The sequence below is a fragment of the Neophocaena asiaeorientalis genome, unplaced genomic scaffold (genome assembly GCF_003031525.2).
Source record: "Neophocaena asiaeorientalis asiaeorientalis breed wild unplaced genomic scaffold, Neophocaena_asiaeorientalis_V1.1 scaffold171, whole genome shotgun sequence".
In the NCBI taxonomy this organism is placed as follows: domain Eukaryota; kingdom Metazoa; phylum Chordata; class Mammalia; order Artiodactyla; family Phocoenidae; genus Neophocaena; species Neophocaena asiaeorientalis.
The window spans coordinates 2,050,237-2,073,961 of NW_020174013.1; the positions used below are offsets into that span (position 1 = coordinate 2,050,237).

Sequence of the window (23,725 nt, forward strand, 5' to 3'; positions counted from 1 at the left end):
AGTGCCTTACACTGGTGGATGGAGCCAAGACGGTTTTCAATCTAAAGCCATTGAGAGCCTCAAGGCAGATTCTAAAGGCCTTTACCATCCGAGCCTGGCCGTCTGGGCTCTTCCTTTCACTGTTGTGAAATCGTCTTGGCATCTGACCTGTGGGAGAGCTGAGTCCATTAGCAGAATCCTCATGCCTTGAACAGCTTCAGTTAGCCAAGAGCATGGCATGAAGCAGAAGTGCTGGTAATAGAAAACAACAGATCATAGGAAAGCCCTCTGGATTAGGCATGCAAGCAAGAGGCTCATTTCGTCAGACACCCAGAGCTGCCTTATGAACAAGCTAACTGGGCAATGAAGGAAGGGGCAAGCGACAAACTGGGTTGTTGCTTCTTAATGGCGCCTTGACTCTATTAACGAGCGTGTTGTGATCAACTGACTAGCACCAGAATTTTACTAGCTACCCTGAAGCTTGCTGATGAACACTGTCCCAGGGGCACATGTGAGGATGAGGTCCTTCGGATAACGTATTCCTTTGGATGGAGTCCAAGAGGGCCACGTGCCCTGTGGAATTCCACATTGTAACCGGGCATGCCTCAGAGAGATTCCAGAGCAGTGATGATATTACTTATTTAGGCTGAAGATTATCTGCTGTCCTCCTCCAGATCCCTTTAAGCCAAGGGAAGGGCACCTTGTTGGTGTCAGATGACAGGGGTCTGGTTCCCTTTACTGGAATGAGCTTTCCATGTCATACATCCTCCTCCGGAAGATCTGAAAAGCCTTTTCTCTTGGTTGCTGGTTAGGAAAGAAGGCATCGTAACCTGGCACGGCAGTGGGGAGCTCTGAGCGTACTACTCATCTTTGTGCTATTCATGGAGGCTCTTGAGGCAAATGTCCAAGAACCTCTTTACAGCTCTTGCAATTAACCCTAAAGTTCTGATTGCCAGTCTTGGGTAGAAACATATGGATTACAAATGGTTTGATTATTATTATTTCAAGAAAAAGCTAATGCATTATAATGAGGGTTGTAGTAGGATGGTGAGAGAGACAGTATGGGTAGGGAGAGAATCTGTAGTAGTTTCATGTTTCTTTTGTTCAGCGAGGAGAAAATGACATTTTAAAGGGAACTGATGAAACTTATTTAAGAAATCAGTATGTAACAACTCTGTTTCCCCCATCCAAATTCTGAATTATTTAAGAGATGGACAAGGAATAAGGTGGACGATGGTTAAAATATCACCTTAGTTAATGAGAACACCTAAGATGGATGGCATGGCTAGCTCTGTGCCCTGAATTAAGACGTACTGCCACACACTGTGGGCAGTCTTAGAAAACTTGTCTTCCCCTGAGGGACCCTGAAGAACCAGGCAGAACAAAGCGGAATGTGCGCTTTCCCAGGGAAGCTGGCTTCTAATGGGAAGGGAGGGAGGAAGGGCCTGGACTAACACTGTGAATTCCCTTCCCTTAGTCACCACCAGGGACTCACGCCCCCTCCCTGGGGCATTAGTGGTGAGGCAAGAAAAGGCGGATGTAGGGAAAATCTCTGTTCCTGGAAACCAGAGTGGAGGGAGAAAGTGTTCTCCCATTAATAGGAACTTAAATTTATCTTCTTGAAACAAACATCCATGTAAGCATTTGGGGACAGAATGAATTCCTAGTTGTGTTCTTTGGGTGATTTCTCCAATGAAGGCCTGTGGCACGTGGGGAATTTTCACCAAGATCAGAGTCCTCATGGTTCCAGAGCTTCATCTATCCCTAAAGGATTCTAAGATTTGTATCCACTTCCACAAGCCACTACTCAAACAATCAGCTCAAATCTGCCATGGATACATCCCATGAAGGCAGCCCTGAACCTGAGTTTATTTGGAGTCTGGTATTTTTCATTATGAACATCAGTGATTCGCACCCCAACCGCACTTAGAATCACCTGGGGGAGAGCTTTTAAAAACGATTGATGGGGACTTCCCCGGTGGCGCAGTGGTTAAGAATCCACTTGCCAATGCAGGGGGCATGGGTTGGATCCCTTGTCCGGAAAGATCCCACATGCCATGGAGCAACAAAGCCCGTGAGCCACAACCACTGAGCCTGTGTGCCACAACTACTGAAGCCCGTGCACCTAGAGCCCGTGCTCCACAACAAGAGAAGCCACTGCATTGAGAGAAGCCCCCACTCACCACAACTGGTGAAAGCCCGCGTGCTGCAACGAAGACCCAACGAAGCCAAAAACAAAAACAAACGAAACGACTGATGACCAGACCTTTCCTCAAACCAAGGATGCTGGAAACTCTGGGGGTGAGCCTGGCATGGGTAGTTTTTACAAAGCTCTTCAGGTAGTGCTAGAGAATTACTACTGTTGATCATTACCATTTGTCAGGATTAGAAATCACTGCTGTTCAGGTTGACAGAATTCTGAAGCAGGCAGTGTAGACTGGTGGTTAAAACTGTTTGCTCTGGAGTCAGGCAGACTGAGTTTCAATCCTGATTCCCCTCCTTACTGAGTGTTGGTTAAGTTACTTAAACATTCTCAGTCTCTTCAAGGTGAGCAAGGACATCCATTGAAAGAAACTCACTCCAGTGAGCATAGGTGTGCAGCCTTGGTCTTCAGCTTTTTTGGTAGTTAACCCCAGAAGGGCTCCTTCTCTTTGAACTATCACTCCTTCAAGTGTGTTGCAAATGGTAATGGAACACAGCTCTGCCATGCAGATGCTTGGGATGTGCTCCATGCCAGAGGGTCCCCGTGTGTCTTAGGCTCTGGAGCAATTGAAATCGAAGGCCCCATCCTAAAGTCGGGAGTGGCGTTTCCCCTGTTGAAAAATTCCCCTGTCACACACTGTCCCATGGTATAAGCTTTTTGTTTGTTTGTTTATTAAATTCTTAATATTTATATTATTAATTCATATTAGTTGAATTTTTAGACACTCACGTACTTAGTTGTTGGCCCATGTCACAGCTATCCGGCCTGTAAGGATCAAGTCTTCTTGCTCTTATCTTCAGAAAATCACACACTGATGACTTAACAAATGGTTCTTGATTATGGTCTTGGAAGCATTCTATTTATATAACCAAGAACTCTTAGGTCTTAATTTTATAGCTGAAAGGGACCTTAGAGACCCAGATCTTGGAACTGAAAGGTGACTTGTCTTGGGCCACACAGGCATAGAGACAAGGCCCAAATCTGAGCTCTTGTTCCAAGTCCATTTCTTTTTTTCTTTTTTTTTTATAGACCTTTATTGGAGTATAATTGCTTCACAATACTGTGTTAGTTTCTGTTGCACAACAAAGCAAATCAGCCATATGCATACACATGCCCATATCCCCTCCCTCTTGAGCCTCCCTCCCACCCTCCCTATCCCACCCCTCTAGGTCATCGCAAAGCACTGAGCTGATCTCCCTGTGCTATGCGGCTGCTTCCCACCAGCCACCTATTTTACATTCGGTAGTGTATATATGTCAGTGCTACTCTCACTTCTTCCCAGCTTCCCCCTCCCACCCCGTGTCCTCAAGTCCATTCTCTATGTCTACCTCTTTATTCCTGTCCTGCAACTAGGTTCATCAGTACCATTTTTTTTTTTTTTAGATTCCATATATATGCGTTACCATACGGTATTTGTTTTTCTCTTTCTGATGTACTTCACTCTGTATGACAGACTCTAGGTCCATCCACCTCCCACAAATAGCTCAATTTTGTTTCTTTTTATGGCTGAGTAATACTCTTTTCACTTTGTCACAGTGCCTCTCTGAACAACTCTCTAACCTACTTCTCTCTCTTTTCTAAATCCATCTCATTCCAGTTTCTCTCTCTGTTGCAAATGTTCCAGATTCACAGAGAAGGAAGATGGAGGAAAGATTTGAATATAAATTTGGGGCTTCCATGTTTGGATTGCTTTGGAGAATTCTTTTCCTTGCTTCGTAGCTTGTTTCTCTGTCAAGGCCCAAAAGTTTCCCCAAGCATCTGAGTCGGCAATGGGTTGGTCCTCTGCCATCCTCTCCCCAGCCAGCCACTGCCAACTGTAGCCCATGGGCAGTGATTCTACTGCCATCCTCCCTGGAGAGGAGCCCAAAGAGACAAACAGAACTGCAGGCGGGGAACCTCTCAGCCCGGGAAGCCAAGGTAATACCTGTCACTGCTGCAACTGACTTGAGGCCCAGTGTCCCTCACTGCCTGCCTTGATGGCTTTGGCTGTGAAAACTCTCCTTACAAAGGAGGCTCTCACAGGCTCCAGCCACAGGAGCCCTACAGCCAGGGTTTCAGGAAACTGGGGTGAAATGGACAGAACAAGAGTTTGTCCAAAGACTGACTAAGACAGGAGGTTCCCACTGCTTGGAAATCTATCTGTGTGTTCCAGAGGATTGCAGAACAAAGACCCACACATGGTTATTTTGGCAAGAACTGGAAGGTTTAGATTATCCTTTTCCACCCCATGAAAGTGGCCACCTAAGATGTTCATGCTGAAGGAACATCTGTTTTAGCACTAACAGAGCTTTGGTGTGGGCCTCCCCGTGGTCTTCACAGCAGACACAGAACTAGCAATGGGAGAGCCGCAGCTGTCAAATGCACGCATAGTGAAGGGTTTTGTCTCTCCCTTTTATCTCCGTGTTTCCAAAGTGACGGTGGGCATTGAGTGTGCTCTGATGAGCTCCGCTCCCACCAGCTCCCACCAGCGACTCTGCAATATCCCATAAAGCCACTTCTTGCCTCCCTAAGGTGTCATTTTTGGAGAGGGCATTTGGGAAGTGACAAAAACAATTAGCCAGCATGAGCCTTTGCACATCTTTTGAGCATCGGGTGTCTGAGTGATGGAATTGGATCTGGCGGCTTATGCTGTGTGTAAGACAGCTTCCCCCATCTGGAGCCCAGGTGTGCAGGTTCACCCCTGAGTCCCAGATAGAGATATCAGTGAGTAGTGAGAGCAAGGCACTTCCTGCTCACCTACCTTTGTTCCACAGAAATGATTTTACCCTTTGACGTACAAAGTCAAGATCTAATTTTATTTGTAGATCAAGGTTAGCTGCAATTGAACGGAGGAGCACACTAAGAACAATGGGATTTTGTACCTCCTTTTTGAGAGTTCAATGTGACATAATGGTTAAGAGTTTGCCTTCTAGAATCGGAGAGACCTGAGCTCAAATGCTAGCTTTGATTGGTTTTCTGTGTGACCTTAGGAAAGTAAAGCAGTTTATCCAAGCTGCAGTTTCTTCATCTATAAAATAAAGTTAATGATAGTTCCTACCTGGGAGTATCACAGTGATGATTAAGAAGGAGAGCACTTGTGAAAAAAATAAAATAAAACGCCTCAAGGCTAATCACATCACAAAAGCACAATTAATTTACCGTTATCCACCTTGGAAGCATGGACTCCCCTCTACCCACCCCCTTTCCAAATACTTGCATCTAGAGCTGTCCATTCTGTCTTCTCCCACTGTTAGAATGTCCTTATCCTAAACCAAAATTTCACTAATCTTGTCTTCCGATCTTTGCATTTTTATCTACCTTTTGGAGCCACATGTTAAAAACCAAATCCCTTTTCGTAATGGCAGGCCTACTGCCATTGCATAGCTCTGAAGGATACCCTTTACGTTGCAGTCTGTGTAAATGGCACGCCCTGGTGCCAGCCCCTACAGGAGAGGAGAATAGGAAGGATGGAGGGGAAGAAGGGTTGTAGGGAGATGGGCCATATCCTTTTTAACGAAAATTCCCTGGAGAAGTAAGGGTCACGCTAATGCTCCACCTTCTCCAGACAAAGCAGCTATAACTCTATCAACACTTGTTCACAGAAAATGATTTCACATCAAAGCCCATTGATGTGAAATCAATGTTCATGATCACTGGATCATGATCAATGAAAGGGTCAATCACTGATCAATCAAATCAATCAATGACCCTTGGACCATGCTCCTCTGAAAGGGAGACACCCAGAATTAAGTCCACATTCCAGGGGAGACGTGACCAGGGCTAAAGAGAGCAGAACTGGACCGCCTTTGTTTTGCTAGATACTGTTAATTAGGATGCCACTGAGATAGAAGGCAATCTTGGTACTATTATAATTATTTTCTGGACAATGACTTTGGCCTTTAATCACATATTATCCTGTAACATCTCTTCATTTGTTTTGAATTGTTACTCACCTTTTATTTGTTTCACTTTATATTTATTTGTGTCACTTTATATTTATTTGTGTCATTTCATACTGTCTACATTGGGAGCTCCTTGAGATATATCTGTGTTTTGAACATTTTAATGACTCCTGTTAAGTCTAGCACAGTGCCTGGGTCAATAATAAAATTCTAATTTGAATATTTAAGTAGAATCAAAGCAAAGACACAGTATTTGCTAAAATTTAAAATGGCCACTGTGGCAATGGATAAATCTATTCTGTGTGTATCCCAGCGTTCCTAGGATAAAGTACCCTGGAAGAAATGGTGGTGATTTCTTATTTGGTTAATGAATCATAATTCCCTAAAGTACAAGCATGACACTTACGAGAGTCTTTAGTAATAATTCTTCACGTGTGGTTTTCTCACTCACATTTTTTTCATATGCAGTGGTTTTCAAAGTACGCTCTGTAGAGCTGGTGGGGTTCCAAAGGGATGTCCCAGGGATGTTTGGGAGGGACAGAAAAAGGGAGAACAGAGGGTGAGGCTCCTGTCAGTCCTCTATTTCACCCTGAGCTGTTGGCCTTTAGCTGTTGTATGTATTGGCCTTCTCTGTAATATTTCCTTTGGGGGAAAAAAAAAAATGTTAAAAATCATCAGTTAAGCCACTCCCTGGTCACTTCAGAGTGGTAGGGAATATGATCCCTTCCATGTTTCCTCTTACGTAATGGATTTCTAGGTGAAATGGATTTGAAGAAGGATCAAAATTAGGTTTTTGATTGCTAAATTTAGCCCTACCATGTTTAAAACTCTCAACAGTCCTGGTCTAAAGGGAAAGTATCTATAAAGCATCACTATCCTTGTCAAGCCTTTCCCCTCCCCCCTTCATACGCAGCTGGAAATGGAATCAGATCTGGAGGAACACTGGGGATTTGACAGACACTGTCCAAGCAGTGTTGCCCGTTTGTGATTTGCTTCAGATTTGGGGGGAGTTCCTTGAGAACTCCAATCCTCACCTTCTGTTTTGATGACAGGAAAAATAAGAACCTATTCTACTTTCTGAAAAGGAACTTGTGTGTTTTTCTGACTCAGAGATGACGGTCAGATATCTAAAAATAGGTTATTTACTGCCCCTGGTTGGTGATCTTCTCTGGGGAAATTCTGGAGGAGAGGGGCAGGGTGGGCAAACATATTTCCTTTCTCCACTTCTCAGCCAAATTCCTAGGGGTCCATAAGGGGTGAGGCCAGGGTAGGGCACTCTGATGTCTACCTTGGTCTCCCAGATTATATTTTCTAACTGTCAGGCCTCCTCCAAGAATCATATTTTAATAAGGACTTGGGGCTCATACCAAACTCTCATTATTTTATGTGCTATAAATATTTAGAAATATCTTAACTCTGCTGGTCCATTGTTTCTCTTGCAAGATGGAGATAATAATATCTTTCACAGAGGGCCTTTGGCCTGATTAAATGAAGATGGATAACAAAATAACGAGGCGAAGTCTGGAATAATGTTGCAAGGGGTCAGAAACAAAAATTTATTGGCTAAGATGGGTAACCCAAACTCTGGAGCACTAGGAAGGAGAGGCATGAGGAACATCACGTGGTGAAAATGTCATCACACTAGAAAAGGGGACTTGCTATGATGTCTTCACTCCCCTCACACTTGTGGAGCAGCAGGGAAAAATCTGCACTAGGTTCAATATAAAAAATACACTAACCGAAACATAAGGAAATATTCTCATTTGTCTTTTCTTTCAGTGTTATAATAAATAAAACCAGCCTGTGACCAGTAAAAACATATAAGCATTCTTCCTAATCTGTGTTAGTTGCACTGAATATACCAGGAAGGAGGAGCTTCTTTGAAAGTAACTTTAGTTAAGAAATGTATCTTTTCATTTTGAGGGATTCCACCCAATTTGATATTTTCCATTACATTTCAGGGAACACACATGCATTGAGTGTCTCCTATCTGTGGTGCTATTAAATTCAAAGTAGGGTTAAAATATAATAGTGTACAAGTCAGTTAGACCTCCTTATTCCTCTGCAATTAATTCTCAGAAGTCCCCATCCTACTGGGGACAGGCATAGGGAGCCGGGGATGGGGGGCGGGCAGACAGGAGACAGAAACTTTTCTATTTACAGGAATCTTCAGATTTGAAACAGTCTTTTAAAGTTCTAATAGATTTTTTAGGGTAACCTATGCCTCTTTGGAAAAATGTTTTATCACTTAGGTTTCCCACCTCCCTCAACCAAGACGGCATCTGGCTAAGGAGGGAAGCTGTGTCCTCATGGTAATGGGGAAAAGGGCCCACCAACTGGGTCTTTGACCCATTGTGGTTGGCTAGGTCTGTACCCTGGGCACTTGTCTGGTGTCTGTGGCTAAAGTCCATGGCTGATGAAACTCATGGTCTGTTCGCTGCTGGCTCTGGTCCCCTTAAATGGTGTGGTTTGGGGTGTTGCTGGCTCTACTGAGCAGCATGTTCACTGGTCTTGAACAACTAATTAGATGTCCGGTACATAGCTTCCTGGCACTCCAGAGCCATGACCTTCTCTCTCCCCGACACCTAGATAGAGTCTACCCCATTGTCATCATATGGGGTTCTTTTTCCCCATGGGACAGCTTCACTTAGGGCCAGTACCATCTTCTCTAGGCCCTGAGAAACCTAGGAATTCACACGTTAACCTCATTTTTTGGAGAAAATCTATGCCCTATCCCCGGTTGTTATGCTAACACTTTACCTTTTCCAATCTACCAGTTAAGAGATGTCATGTTTAAGCGGAATTCTTTAAAGGGACTTGACATTTTCTCAGTCTTCCCAGGGATTCCCTTAAAGTTATTTTACTCCTTAGACTCCTTTGTGGAGTTTCAGTTCCCCTTCCCATCTTAAAGGGGTACTCCTCCATAATAGCCTTCTCTCTCCTGAGGCAGCATCCACACTCTTCCTTCCGCAGGGTCATAATGATGCAAGAAATCTGTCAGAGGAAAACACAGCAGGAAGTATTTATTATTACCATTATCCTCTTTACACACACTTTATTTTATTTAATCCTTGCAACAGCCCTCAGCGGTACTTATTATCCCCATTTTCAGAAGAGGAAACTGAGGTTCAGAGTGGTTACATCCCTTACTCAAGTGATTGAACCAGGATTGACAGCAAATCCTGTACTGTTCCATCATGCCAACCACCTGCCAAGGACCTACAGGAGGCAGACACTGCTGAGTTGTTTTCCACTGACAAGGACTTACTCTTCTGCTGCGTGTCCCCAGCGCTTCAGTCTGATTTGTCTTTCAGATTCTCTCCCCCACTCCCGTCCTCAGTGCGATGCAGGAGAGGAAAGCTGTACAGCCTTTTAAGGTACTTGGTCAAGAAATCACTTAATACAGAATTAACACATCATCACGGCAATTACAATTTGTTTCTCTGGGAAAGCAAATGAGATGCTCACTTATTTATCACCACTCCCTTTGGAAAGAGCTAGCGACCATAGTAAAGTAGAGAGTTTACCATAAACAATAAAAGGTGAGTGCAGAGGCTTTTTAAAAGACCAAACATTTGGCTGGAGCCCAGAAGCCATTACTCTTTGTCCATTAGGATTCTCTCCTACACAATTTTCCAGAGGAGGATGAAATTCCTTGGGTCATGTTATAAACATTCGTCTTCTAAATCACGCCCGTAATAGAAAGAACAGAAGACAAGCATGTGCTGTAAGTCATTCGCCTGCAGAATGTGCTCTGCACACGGTAATATAACATGTGGGGTCAGCCCCTGCATCAAAGACCAAATACACAAGTGTAAAGAGATGGGAGGAAAAAGACAGACTCCACATGGCCAGCATGGGGGAGGGCGGGGTGTCCCTCTGAGGAGGGGAGTCTTGGAAAAGGCTTGTTGGGGAGGAGCTGAGGGGAACATGGAATCACTGGGCTTTGCAGCCATCTGGGACAGAGATGGGACTAAATGAATGGGCAGAGGGGCCGTGCCAGTGGAGCAGGGAAGAGAGCATGCTGGGGGAGTCCGGAGATTTCTTGGCCGGTGTGTGATTAGATATAATCTAGAAGGGGTCCAAAGCTAAGGAAGGCACCTTCCCTTTCCGCAGGCCTCCAGACCCTTCTGGATCCCCAAAGTCTTCCTCCTTTACCATCTCCTCCTTTCACTCTGGACCGAAAGGGAAAAAAGTTTGTACCCTACTGGCAGAACAGGCAGCACAGGGGACAGTTTCTGCCCCTCTTTCTCATTAGTTCTTAACTCTCTAGCCAAATACATACTTTTCTGGTTTTTTATTCCAAGGAGCCAAGCAATGTACACCTTCCGTCTGAGCCCTGCATTCCCTGCACCCACGCAGAAACCCTCCCTAGATGACCCGCCCTTTGGAACTGATCAACTGTAATTTGCCCCATCTTTTTACTCCTCTCCCCCAAGTTCACAGCCTCTGTCTTACCTGTGCTGTTTAATTCAAGCATCACAGCCCAGTGAAGCAAATGTGATAGAGCGCTATGCAAGGATTGTGAAGACAGGTTCTGCTTCTAATTCGCTGAATGGCCAAGAGTAATTATAATAATGAGTAGATATCTATTGATTGGTTGAGCATCTAGTAGATTGGGTCCTATGCTAAGCACTTAGAGTTATTATTTTAGGAAAATTATCACTATTATTTTTAAATTTTCTACTATCTGGAAGTTTGGGTACCTCATTAATTTATCTTCTTTTTTCCCATGGTTATTAAATTTGAAAATAAAACAAAACTGCACAAAACTGAAGGGGTTTCCTGATTCTCAGGGTCAGGGGGAGGAAAAGATTGTGTACGTGTCAGGATCTTCTGGCATTTTCTTCAGTGGAATCCAAGTGGGAGAACAGAGGGTAGCAGCAGAAAAAGGCAGATGGGCAAATCCCTTAGGGGACAGGAAGGAAGGAAGGAAGATCCTGCCCTGGGAGACATGTGTCTCTTCATTGAGCAGTGACCACTCCCCTTGGCACTGCTGAATTATCAGAGGTCTGTACTCAAGTCTCTGCCCTTGTACAAATTCCCTAGGCAACCGTGGGAAGTTACTTTACCTTGATGAGCTTCACATCCTGCTTTGTAAGATTAGCGATGGCCAGTTACCAAACTCAGAGGATAGAACCATGGTTCAGGCTCCTTCTCCGTGACAGACTAGCTGTGCGTGACCTTGAGTGAGTCCTTGAACATCTTCTGAGCTCAAATTCTCATCTAAAATGGAAACACTGACCCCTACCCCACCTTACAGATCAATGTGATAATGCTGGGCACAGTGCTTTTTATGCTTGAGGACATATTTGTGAAGCAAAGGAGTCAGAAGGTGCTGACACAGGTCCCTTTTAACTAAGACAAATTCGGACTTCACAATGCAGTGACCTTATTCACGGAGAATAGCCTTGCAAAGCCTCCAGCAGCACTGCTGCTCCACATGGCTACTCCTCGTTTCCAGCAGCTATAGATGAGGGAAGTCTCCTCTTCCTGGTGAGTGAGGGTACTCACTCACCAGGCATCATTATCTCATTTCTCCACTGATCAGAGTCTGGCCAAAAAATAAAAGATTTCTCTCTCAATCTGGCAGTCATTTTCTACTTCACTCTAAAGACGCTAAGCAAGGTCAAGTTCAAGGAACTGAATTCCTTATAAAAGGGTTCCCTCATAGTCAGGGAGAAATTAGTTCATAGTTAGGATGGGTGTGTCGAGACCCCTGTGGCTTTCTCTCTCATAGTTTTTGTAAATTATAGGTGGATAGTATTGACCCAGGCATTAACCATGACTGTTTTTTACGGGCTGTTTCAGGTGCCCTTTGTGAATTTTATGATCCTTTCTTATAGAATGGGTGGAGTGCTTTGTTTTTAAGTTATTGATTTAAATTAATCATAGCTCATCCTGTCCAAACACTGGACTGTGTACACAGGTGGACAAGCTATTCATCTTTAGGCGTTTAAATCCTGCCTGCTCTTGCATATTGGTATAGATAGACTATCAAGCTGCAAAAATATAAGGATCGTCTCCCAATGAGACCTCGCCTACTGCTTCTAAAAGGTTATCAAAATTCAAAAGTTTTAAGCTTTGGAAACTATATTCTGATTTTTTTAAAGTGGTTAATGTTGGGGAAATGAACTGAATTTTGTCTTTGGAGTAATCGAATTTGACCCTTTTGGAAAGTCCCAACTCCACTACCTATTAGCTGTATATTCATGAATAAGTCACTTCACTTTTCTGCACATCAGTTCAGTTTCCTCATCTGAAGATGAGGGTAGGGTACAAAACTATACTACATAGTTTAAAATATATATATTTATTTTCATTCTAATATGCAAGGTCTTCTGTTCCTTATGAAGTATGGTATGAGGGTAAGGAGTGCCTTTTTTTCCTCATTGTCATTAGCATAGTGTCTTGGACATGGTAGATGTTTGGCATATATTTATTGGATGGAATGGAACAGAGTTAATTGTAAGTGGTGCTAACTCAGAAAATCAGGTTGATTTCCCTGCAGTAGCACTACTGAACCTCTTCATTTGACAGAGGAAGAAAGTGGGAGGGGAGGGAACCTCTCCCCAGAGAAGTCAGCCAACAGGCCCATGGCACATTGCTTTTGCGGTGGACCTCAGCCTAGAAACCAGCTTGCCTCAATCTCAGTCTACTCTTTTTTCACTGCATGATAGCACAAGATATTTGACCTAAGCAACTAATAGAAAGGAGCCACTATTAAATGTGGTGGGGAGGACAGAAGGAGAAGCAGATTGGGGGTGGGGTAGAAATGAAGAGTTGCTATTTAGAAATATAAATTTTGACATTCATATTGGATATTCAAGTGGAGATGTCAAGTGGGAAACTGGTTCAAGAGAGAGGTCATGCTGGATACACAAATTTGGAAATTATTAATGGAGAGATGGTATTTAAAGTCATGAGACTGTATAAGATAACCTAGGGAGGGCCTGTACTTAGAGAAGAGCTCCAAGGACTGAGTCCTGGGGCATTCCAGCAACTGGAGATCAGGAATATGAGAAGAGCCTTTTAAAGCAAAGGACACTGAGAAGGTATGTTCGCTGAGATAGGAAGAAGAATCAAGAGAAGTGGTGAACTGAGGGCTAAGCAAAGAAATTGTTTCAAAAAGGAAGGAGTGATCAACTGTGTCAAATAATGAGATCTGAGATGATTATTGGACTTGGCAGCATGAGGGCTGTCAGTGAATTTGGCAAGAGCTGTTTTAGTAGAGTTGTGGAGATGAAATCCTGATTGGAAGAATTTAAGGAAGCATGAGAGAAGAGGAAGTGGCAACTATAAATACAGATAACTCTGTAGAAGATTTAGTACTGGTGGTAATAGTAATAGTAGTCGTAGTTGTAAGTAGTAGTAGTAGTAATAGTAGAAGCAGTAGTAGTAAAAGAAGTGCAGAGAAACGGGAGATGGAGCTGCACATGGAATCAAGGGAGTACTCGGATGATGCTGGAAATGATCCCGGTACAGAAAGTGCTGGATGGAGAGGAGAATGGCTGGAGTTGATGAGAGGAGAAGAGATCCAGTGACCCTACAGAGGGTTTAGCCCCAATTAGGAGCCCAGCCAGTTAACTCATTGTAACTAGAGGGCAGGCTGAGTATAGTTGTGTAGATACAATTGGTAGAAACTGTTGAAGTTCTCTTCTACGTACTCCTGTTTTCTCAGTGAGATGAGGAGAGAGATCATTAGCTGAGAGAGGGTAGATAAAGTATCGGAAGGTTGGGGAGAGAGAACAGTTGTGAAATAATTGCCAGGGAGGATGATGACCTAGAGAACCGAAGTAGCACTGCTGGACCCCTTGTGCACTGCCTGGCATGGAGTCAGGCTCAATACATCTTCCCTGGATGAAAGATGACCCGAGAACCTAAGGAAGGAGCCAAATTGAGAATTCGAGTCCCAATATAGTGCATGACTCAGCCCATCAGATTTGAATCCATATTCAATAATGCATATTTGGCTATTTTCCTGAAGTTCCATGGAAGGAAACTATAAACATTGTGATTTAAGCATCTTTCCTGGCAGCCCAAAAGAGGGTTCCAACCTATGCCAAATGATAGGATTACAGACTCTCCTCGGAAGCCTCCTTTCTCAAATAGAGATTTTTATGGCCCCATTTCTTCTCCCAGTGTAGTACTGTTCTCTTTGTTGGTACCTTTACTTCCCTTACAGGTTTTTTTTTTTTTTTAAACATCACTTTCCCAGCATTCACCATTTTTATAGCCCCTCTTCCCATTTTCCACACAAAAAATTTTCTCTTACATTTTCTTTAGGAATGTCTCATTAATTTCATATGTTTACAAACTTTTACTATCCCATAAAGGCACTTTCCTCTATCCCCAGAGAAGTATCTAGTCAGAGAAATAAAATATGTGAACCAAAGTCTTAGCATTCTTTTCAGCTAATTCATCTACATTAACAAGGTCTCCTGAGTGTTTGGCTGCCTTCTAAATGGATGGTTCACCTGCTTGTGGAGAATTTCAATAATTTTTTGGTAATGGTCTTTGGTTTTCGGCCAGAGGTTGCCTCTGGAAGCATATCTTTGTAAAGTTTTGAGACTCATAAACTGACCAGAGTAATTCTCTAGGGATCTAGTCCCAGGTTCTGCTTTTTCTCTTCCTCCTTTCTTTCTTTTCTTTTCTTTTTTTTTTTAATTCTCAGGCCATTTTGATTAAGACCAATCTTTCTGTGAAGTAAGAAAAAACTTCAGAGTTAACCCAATTCTAGGACTTAATTTTTTTGGAGATCAATGAAGGCAGCAACTAGAAGCTAAACTGCTTTAGATAGATTTATTTAGATACATAAATAGATAAGGAATTTTTATTTTACTTTTGGAACATATCAGAAAAACAGAAATATACAAAAAAATAATAAAATAGACCCCACACCTTCTTTCTGGAGCACATCCTTTAGTACTTGTTTTAGCAACACTCTATAAACAGTAAACTCTTTCAGTTTTTATCCAAAAATGTCCATATTTTACCCTCCCTCTTGAGTGATAATTTAACTAGCTATAGAATTCTAGTATGGGGCTTCCCTGGTGGCTCAGTGGTTAAGAATCCACCTGCCAATGCAGGGGACATGGGTTCGAGCCCTGGTCCGGGAAGATCCCACATGCTGTGGAGCAACGAAGCCTATGCACCACAACTACTGAAGCCCGTGCACCACAACTACTGAAACCCGTGCACCTAGAGCCCATGCTCCACAACAAGAGAAGCTACCACAATGAGAAGCCCCCACACCGCAACGAAGAGTAGCCCCCACTGGCAGCAACTAGAGAAAGCCCACGCACAGCAACAAAGACCTAACACAGCCAAAAATAAATAAGATGAAATAAATAAATTTTTAAAAAAAAGAATTCTAGTATGATTTTAATTTTTGCTCAGCACATTGGTGTATTGCTCCGTTGTCATCTGGAGTAATGACACTCCAGTGATGACATTGTCATTACTCCATTGTCTGTTGTGGCTGTTAAGAAGTCTAAGTCTAAATATTTCTTTTTAGATAAATTGTCTCTTATCTTGGGTTCCTTTCAGAATCTTCTCTTATAAGCCTTCTAGACGCATTTCCACCCTGATGCATCTACGTGTGAATTTGACTGCATTTATACTCTTTGGGACATTGTACTTCCTATCTCTGAGGACTCATGTCATCAGTTATGGAAATTCCCAGTCATTGGCTTTTTGTTTGTTTGTTTGTTTTTAATATTTACTTTCCTTTCATTCCCTTTCCTTTTCCTCTTCTGAAACTCCTATTAGGCATAAGTTGGACTGTTTTTCCTCCATGCGTTTCACATCAATTTCATAGTTTCAGTTTCTTTATTTCTCTATGTTAATTCTCCTCAGAGAGATCTTCTAATTTTCTGATTCCCTCTTCAACTGTTTCTAATCTGTTGTTTTATTTCTTCACTGATATTTTAGTATTAATGATTTTTTTTAACTTCTAGAAATTCTATTTTTATTGTGTTGTTCTTTTCTTACACTTCTGATTTCTTATTATATGCTCTTACTCATTTAAGTTCATTTATTTTAAAGTCTCTAGGCAATTGTTCTATTATCTGAAGTATTTGAGTCTCTAATCCTTTTATTAGCTGGATCTTCTTAATCTCATTCATGTTGGATTTTTTTTATCTCATGTGTTTTATAACTTTTACAGTGAGTTCATCCTTAGTGGGAATTGTTTTCCTGTGAGACTTGCCTGCAGTCTTGATTGTGAGAGCATCCCTCCAGTGGGATGTGAAGGGGAGTAGGGGACAATTTGCTTTTTATTTGCTTCTGCAGGTGCCCCATAGGCATCACTGGCTCTGGATTTTGGGTTTCTGCCCCATGAGGCTTGCATATATTTGAACCACTAATTTTCCAGGAGCTCAAGATAGGGGTTTCCATTTCCCTGAGTGCTTTTATTCATTCAGAGCCTAGGCAGAACTAGATAAGCTTCCCCATGATCTCCCTGGGCCACTGGGCAGAATGTTTTCCAAACTTTCACTGGTGTCTTTTAAGAGTCTGGGCTTTATGCAGTCACCTTAGCTCCTTATGCTAGCCCATAATCTTGTCTATCTCCCTTCATGGCTATTAAAATCCAACCCCAGGCAGTGCCTGCCCAACTACCATGCCCTCATCACGGTGGCTACAGAAATAACACACAAGCCTGCTCTCCCAGGTTTTAATTTTCTATTTTTGACACCCAGGTAACTCTACATTGAAAATTGAAGCAGTCTTAAGAGAACGTTCACAAACTTCCACTCCACATCTACATACCTACTAGCAACTACCCTCTACCTTTCCTCCTATTACTGTGGAAGAACCATTTGTGCCAAAAGGCCAATCCCTCCACTTGGGCACTAGCTCCCATTCCCTCTCACCTATGCAAGGACATCACTCCAGTAATTCTCCTCTCTCTCCTGCCCTAATTTTCTCTTTTTCCTGAATTACTCCTATCTGCATACATATAGTGTTATTTTTCCTATCTTAAAAAAAAATCCCTTTGATTCCTCTTCCCATTTAACTGCTGCCCCACTTCTCTGCTTTCTTTAGGGAAAAATTCTCAAAGTTTCTGTCTCCAATTCCTCTTCTCCATTTCTTTCTTATGCCTGTTGCAATCAAGCCTTTGTCCTCACCATTTCACCAAAACCACTCTTTTCTAGATCACCAATGACATCCACATTGCTGATTCAATTCTCAGTCAGCATTTTACTTGATGTAGTAGCAGAATTTGATGTAGCAGATCATTCCCTTCTTCTGCAAATCCTTTTATCTCTTGGTATTCAGGACTCCACATTTGCTTTGTTTTCCTTCTTTCTCATCAGCATTTTTCAGTCTCCTTTGATGATTCTTCATTTTCTCCCCAAACTCTGGAGTACCCCAGAGTTCAGTGTTTGGACGTCTCTTTTCTACCACACTCAGTCCATGGATGACCTCTTCCAGTCTCAAGACTTTAAATGCCACTTATAGGCTGACAACTCCCAAGTATATACCTCTAGCTTGCATCTCTCTCCTAAATTCTAAATTCATATGTCAAACTGCCCACTCGCCATCTCTAATAGATTGCCCAATAGGCATGCCAAACGTATTTGTCCAAAACTGACCTCTTGGTCTTTCCTACCAGCTTTGCTCTGCCCTCAACAGGGGCTAGGAATAGAGAGGATGCAGGAAAATGAGACCAAAAATTTAACACTCAGATCTGACTACTAATTGCTGAGTCAAGCTAAATGTATTTAGATGCACTGAGATACCTTTAAAACTCTGTCTTACATTTCCCCTCCTCAGCTAGTGTATGCAAGGTGGGCCCTCGTCCAAAAAAAAAAACAAAAAAACCCAAAAAAACCGGTTTTATCAGTTGCTTGGAAGAATAAAAGCCGTCAGTACTTGTATTTTCCTGACGTGCTATTCCTCAACCAAGGCTGTTACACTCCCTGTGCAACCCTTGCCAAGTTTCTTAACCTCCAGAATTGCTTTCCTTTGCTGAAGATGGGGTCACCCCGTCACATAGGGCTTGGGCTTAAGAAAGCTCCTGCACAAAGCCTTTAAAAATGTTAGCTCCCTGGCACTGAGAAGTAGGTGGGAAATCGGCTTGGCCAAGGGTAAGTTATCTATTCCACCCTTTTCATTAACTTTAACTAAATTGCCAGGGAAAGAGAGCATGACCTTGTTCCTTCTCATCCTACAGTCTCAGCTTAAAGGTCGCTCTTTCAGGAAGGTCTGTCTTCACCACCCTAGCCAAAATAGGTGGTGCCCTGGGTTATTCTTCAGCACATTTCCTGTTATTGCCTTTACAGTCCTAATCAGGATGTGAAATTATTTAATTAACATATTTGCCAAATTGTTCCTTATCTATGTCCTAACCCCCAAGACACTCCCTGAGTTCAGAGCCCCTCTCTGCTTTTCCTCTCTTGTGTATCCTTTGTCCTTAAATTTGTGCTCCTTAAATTTGTTAAATCTTGTTTCTTGAGGTTCTGAGCCATGAGTTTGAAAGCTCTTTCCCCCTATTTAAAATAAATTATCTGAAATAATTTATTATTCTGAAATAAATTATCTTCTTAATTCAGTCCTTCCTGCTGCTATTCACGTGCTTTGGCAGAGGAAGAGTGAAATATATTTAATTTTTTTAACTTATCAAAGCCATTAATATAAAGCACAGAAATGGTGAATTTTAGTGCCTGAAACTCTGAATAATCATTGAGTGGAGCTATCCTCACAAGGCAATTTTCTACTTTCCCCGTGAAATAAAACCCCCAAAATGTGTTACTATTACAATCTATTTCCTTACTGAGACAAAGGCAGAAGAAACCTATGAATTAACATCAACCACTCCCCTGCATCATGGATCCTCTCTGATCCTCTCCATGTGCTTGGAGATACACCAAATGTTAGATAAGTGTCATGTTTGTCACCTACATATGTGGGAAAAAACATGCACGTACACAAACTATAATTTAGCAGCATCAGAAACAGCCACTGGACTTCCCTGGTGGCACAGTGGTTAAGAATCCGCCTGCCGCTTCAGGGGACACAGGTTCCAGCTCTGGTCCGTGAAGGTCCCACATGCCGCGGAGCAACAAAGCCCGCGCACCACAACTACTGAGCCTGCACTCTAGAGCCCGTGAGCCACAACTACTGAGCCCACATGCTGCAACTACTGAAGCCTGTGCGCCTAGAGCCCGTGCTCCGCAACAAGAGAAGCGACCACAATGAGAAGCCCGCACACCGCAACGAAGAGTAGTCCCCGCTCGCTGCAGCTAGAGAAAGCCCGTTTGCAGCAATGAAGACCCAACGCAGCCAAAAATACAATATAACTAAATACATTTATAAAAAGAAAAAAAATAGAGACAGCCACTGTAGTGAAAAAAGAAAAAAGAAATTGCATTTAAACATAGTAGAAGGCAGTAATATCAACAGCACTGGGAAGGAGCTATACACTAATTTGGGAAAATTTCCTCTTTTTCCTATTGACCGTGGCCCAGCACAATGAATGGATCCCATTGGGATGCTCTCTGATCCCAATCCTAGCATCCTGAGGCAAATTCAGTGGTCAGGTCCAGTTCCTGTCATTAGTTAGGGTCCAGAATTTAAAACTTTTCCCAGACAGAAAGCCACAGCCAATCCTAACAGTCAGAGGAGAAGCAATGACGTCTAGCACCCTCCTAGAAACAACAGAAAGGGCTCAGGAAGTCCCCCACTCACTCCTGGTTGGGGTCCCAAGAGGCCCCATCTGGCCCCAATATTTCCTCAGAAGTACCCACAGCAGCAGGTCATTCATTAAACAATGTTGTTTCTCTTGGCATAGGTCCCTTCAGAAGTATTCACTAGCCACAAGGCAGATGTTCTGGCCCACTGCAGCGGCCAGGACCAGGGTTATCAAGGACCCTTCTCTATTGCAATACCCTATGGCCTTGGAGATGATGTTATAACTCTTCCAAGGAATCCAAGTCATTCTTTACCTATGGATAGACCCATCAGCTTAAGAGCCACATCTTGCAGTCAGCCAAAAAAAATTGGCATTTTATTGTTTTTAAGAATTTACAGGGTTCTTACTATGTATGAGGAACTATACTAAGAATGGTACACGCATTTGCACATTTATTTTCTACAGCAAAATCCATAAGGTAGGTGCTAATATTATCCTTCCCATCACCAATGGAAAACCTGAAGCTTAGCAAGTGTAAGTAAATTCTCCAGATTCCATGTGTGAAGCAAAACCAGGACTCGAGGTTGAGTTGGCTTGACATTCAGACGAATAGTTAGCCACTATGCTATATTACCAGTGGATGGAATCCCTGCAATATGCCACAGCTGGACTAAAGTTTCAGCCAGAAGGAGAGTATGTGGTGGGTTTGACTGAGAGAGACCAAAGTAGAAATTTCTTCTGAAGAACAGACCGTAGCTACTCAAAGTGGTCCAGGACCAACAGCATCACATCCTGATGCAAAACCTCAGGTCCACCCAGACGTACTGACTCAGAGTCAGCCTGTTAGCAAGATACTGGGAGAGTCTCAAGTATATTAAAAGATAAGAAGCATTTGTTGATTTTGCAAATCCTCTAAATAAACTTTGTAGAAGAATAAGTCTATGACAGTAACAGAGGGGGAAATGTGGACTCATGAAGGACAGGGATGGTGACATATCCATTTTTTAATTCCCAGTGTCTGTAGAAACGTAAGCATATGACATATTTATTGAATAAATGAGTGGATAAAGAAGGGATTAAGGCACTTTGTGGTGGACACTGTCCTGGGCCACACAGAGCCCCTTTAATTCATTTGCCCCAACTTCCTTCTCACCACATCACATGATACAGGATATTAGGTCTGAGTTTGAGGCCTGACCCTCCCTCTTCTAATATTGGGCATCTTAACCTCTGCTCTATGCCATAGTTTATCCAATTAGAAGCAAAACAGAACAAAAAGAGGACAAAACAATAGATGGGTGCAGGGCCTTGAAGACCTGGCCATGTTGGCTCAACGTGGGATAATCTGCCACACAGGTCAGGACTGGATTACAGTCTTATCCTTGCTTAAGTCCCCGTGCAAGTCTTATGCCTGGGGTAGGGCAAGTCTCCAGGAATGCAACGGGCTTGCTGTAGATTACAGAGCTCTTGTCTGCCCTGTGCCTCCTGCCAGGGAGGTGGGAGCCGCGGGTGTTGCCCTCCAGGATCTGAGCCAGCTTTCCTTGGCAGGAGTGATGCCTATTGTTGGAGCAGGGGCAGGGCCCGGTGATGGGGCTCCCAAGGCTGAGTTAGACTTAGATGTCACACACAAGGTAGCAGGGGCTCCTGGGACCCCAAGGCTTTTTCTCCACTTCCACCGTTTGCACCTGAACCTTCATTATGGAAATGAGGCATTTTCTGGTCAAGTCTTGCCGGCAAATAGACCTTCTATAAAAGGAGGTGTTGGCTCACAGCCAGGCAGTGGAACCGAGGGCCAGGAAAGGCGTTGCAGCTCTGGCTTGCGGCATCCAGCGCGTGGCTCCTGCGACACAGCCAGGGTACGTCAGGGTAGGGTGGCCGGCAGCCTCTCTGAGGGCAGGAGCCTCGGAGGGGAAAACAGTTGCCTTGGGTCCAGGGAGGGCGGATGGCAGAGCCAGGGGAGCAAAAGTGTTTCCTCCTCCAGAGTCTGAAACAGGAAAACAAACCTGTTGGACAAAAAACCTCCATGTTTTATTCACTCTGTTTACAGATGTCTTAAGCCAACAGAGTGATATGGAAGATGGGTCAGGTGCTGCAACAACTGGAAGACGGTCAGGATGGTCAGCAAAGCCTTCCTTCCCCTAGGCCGGCGCTGACAGTGGCCTCACTGACCACCTTCCTCTCATTTCTCCCATCCTCTCCCCATCAGGCGGCGTTAATGTCCCCAAGCCCTTGGACCACCTCTCTACGTAGACTCTCTGGGGATAACTTATAGACAAGTCTCTACTATCTCTGGAAGAGGAAGGGGTCCAGGCTGATCAACCACTTGGCCAAGGTGCCATAGCCAGGGAGTGCCTGAGGAGACCCCAGCAGCCACCAGGGCCATCAGGACCAGAGAGCAGCCCTCTCAGACACAGCAAAGGCCGTTCTGCCATCCCCAGCACCAAGAGTCTGCGAAACTTCAAACTCATTTCCTGAGATAAGAGCGACATTTAGGAAGGCAGCCTGGAAATGGAAAACAAGTGACAAGAGCCTCACCCACTACCCCACAGGGCCATCTGCCAAAGACTGGTGAGCACAGCCCTTGGGGAGACTGCTCTGCTTCTCTCTCCACCCGGCCGTGTTCTCTCGCTTCCCCTCCTCTGCTCCAGGACTCCAGAGGAGGTCACAGAACATTGTACCATGATTTGACCACTGCCTTCAGTGGGAGTGATGGCCTAGCTCTAGAGCGCCCAGGAGGCCAGCTGGATGCAAGCAAGAGGGAGTCAAAGTGAGTGGCACGAGCAGCTGCTTGGAGCCCAGTTTCTCCCACCGGTGCTCTCCTCCAGAGGCTGCACACCCCTCCTATCCAGTATGCCGGCCTCCACTCCCGCCCTCCCCCAGCCCAGCCTCCATTCTTCAGCCAGAAGGGGCATTTCCAGGCACAAGTCCAATCACACTGCTCCTGGCTTGAAACCTATGATGATTCCCCAAGACCCTCGGACTCAGCCTGACTTCGAAGTTCTCCTGATCAATCCCTTAGGTCTCTCTTCACATCTGCCACATTGTGCCTCAGGCCCTAGGCTTACCCAGCTCTCGGAATCCATTCTACTTCCTCCTACCGGCAGGGGGTTGCCGCAAGCTTGCTGATGGCTCAGAACACCCTCACCAGCATCTTCTTGCCCCAAACCTACAGGTTGCCTGACCGACCCCTACTCATCCTTCCATGTCTGTCCTCCCCCATCCTGTCCCCAGGCCAAGTGAGGCTGGGTGCCTCTCTGAAAGCTCTCTGAGCCCCACCTCAGCGCAACGTAGGCAAATCACCTGATGCTCGCTTCTGTTCCCAGCTAGACAGTAAACTCCACCAGGTACTATGCTGTTTTGAGGGTTTTTGTTTGTTTGTTTACCATTGGACCTGGTACTTAAATGACAAGCAAATATTTATTAGATGAAAGAAGTTTTGAATCGATTAATTAACAAAAGGCCCAGAAAACAATTTGGACAAATGCCCCAGATCAGCCCTGCCAGCTTTTTTTTTTTTTTTTTTTTTTTTATCAACCACTGCGCCACCAGGGAAGCCCCCCTGCTAGCTTTTTACTCCCCCCAAGGCTCCCTCCAGCCATTACTGGGGGGCAGGGGTGATGCTCGGTCTTGCCAACACCCACTGTGCACCTTCAGGCAGGTCGCTGCCCCTCTGCCCCTCAGTGTCTCTATCTGTTCTACTCTTCCTGAAACCAAAGCAACCAAAGGCAGCCAGATTGACTGACTCCTTTCTTTAAAATGTTTATTTCACTGTGGTAAGAACACACATGAGATCTACCCTCTTTTTTTATTTTTGCGGGACGCGGGCCTCTCACTGTTGTGGCCTCTCCCATTGCAGAGCTCAGACAGACACACAGGCTCAGTGGCCATGGCACACGTGCCCAGCCGCTCCGCGGCATGTGGGATCTTCCTGGACCGGGGCACGAACCCGTGTCCCTTACATCAGCAGGCGGACTCTCAACCACTGCGCCACCAGGGAAGCCCGAGATCTCCCCTCTTAACGAGGGT

The 23,725-nt window shown here is 44.1% G+C and overlaps 1 long non-coding RNA gene across 1 annotated transcript in view; it reads left to right on the forward strand.

The window, feature by feature from the left end:
- LOC112405185 (uncharacterized) overlaps nt 1–22,994 on the forward strand; it is a 124,488-nt gene extending 101,494 nt beyond the window's left edge. The window contains exon 5 of the long non-coding RNA XR_003004282.1: nt 21,906–22,994. This is a non-coding gene — a long non-coding RNA (uncharacterized LOC112405185). The remainder of the gene's footprint in view (nt 1–21,905) is intronic.
- Nucleotides 22,995–23,725: the final 731 nt, after the last annotated feature.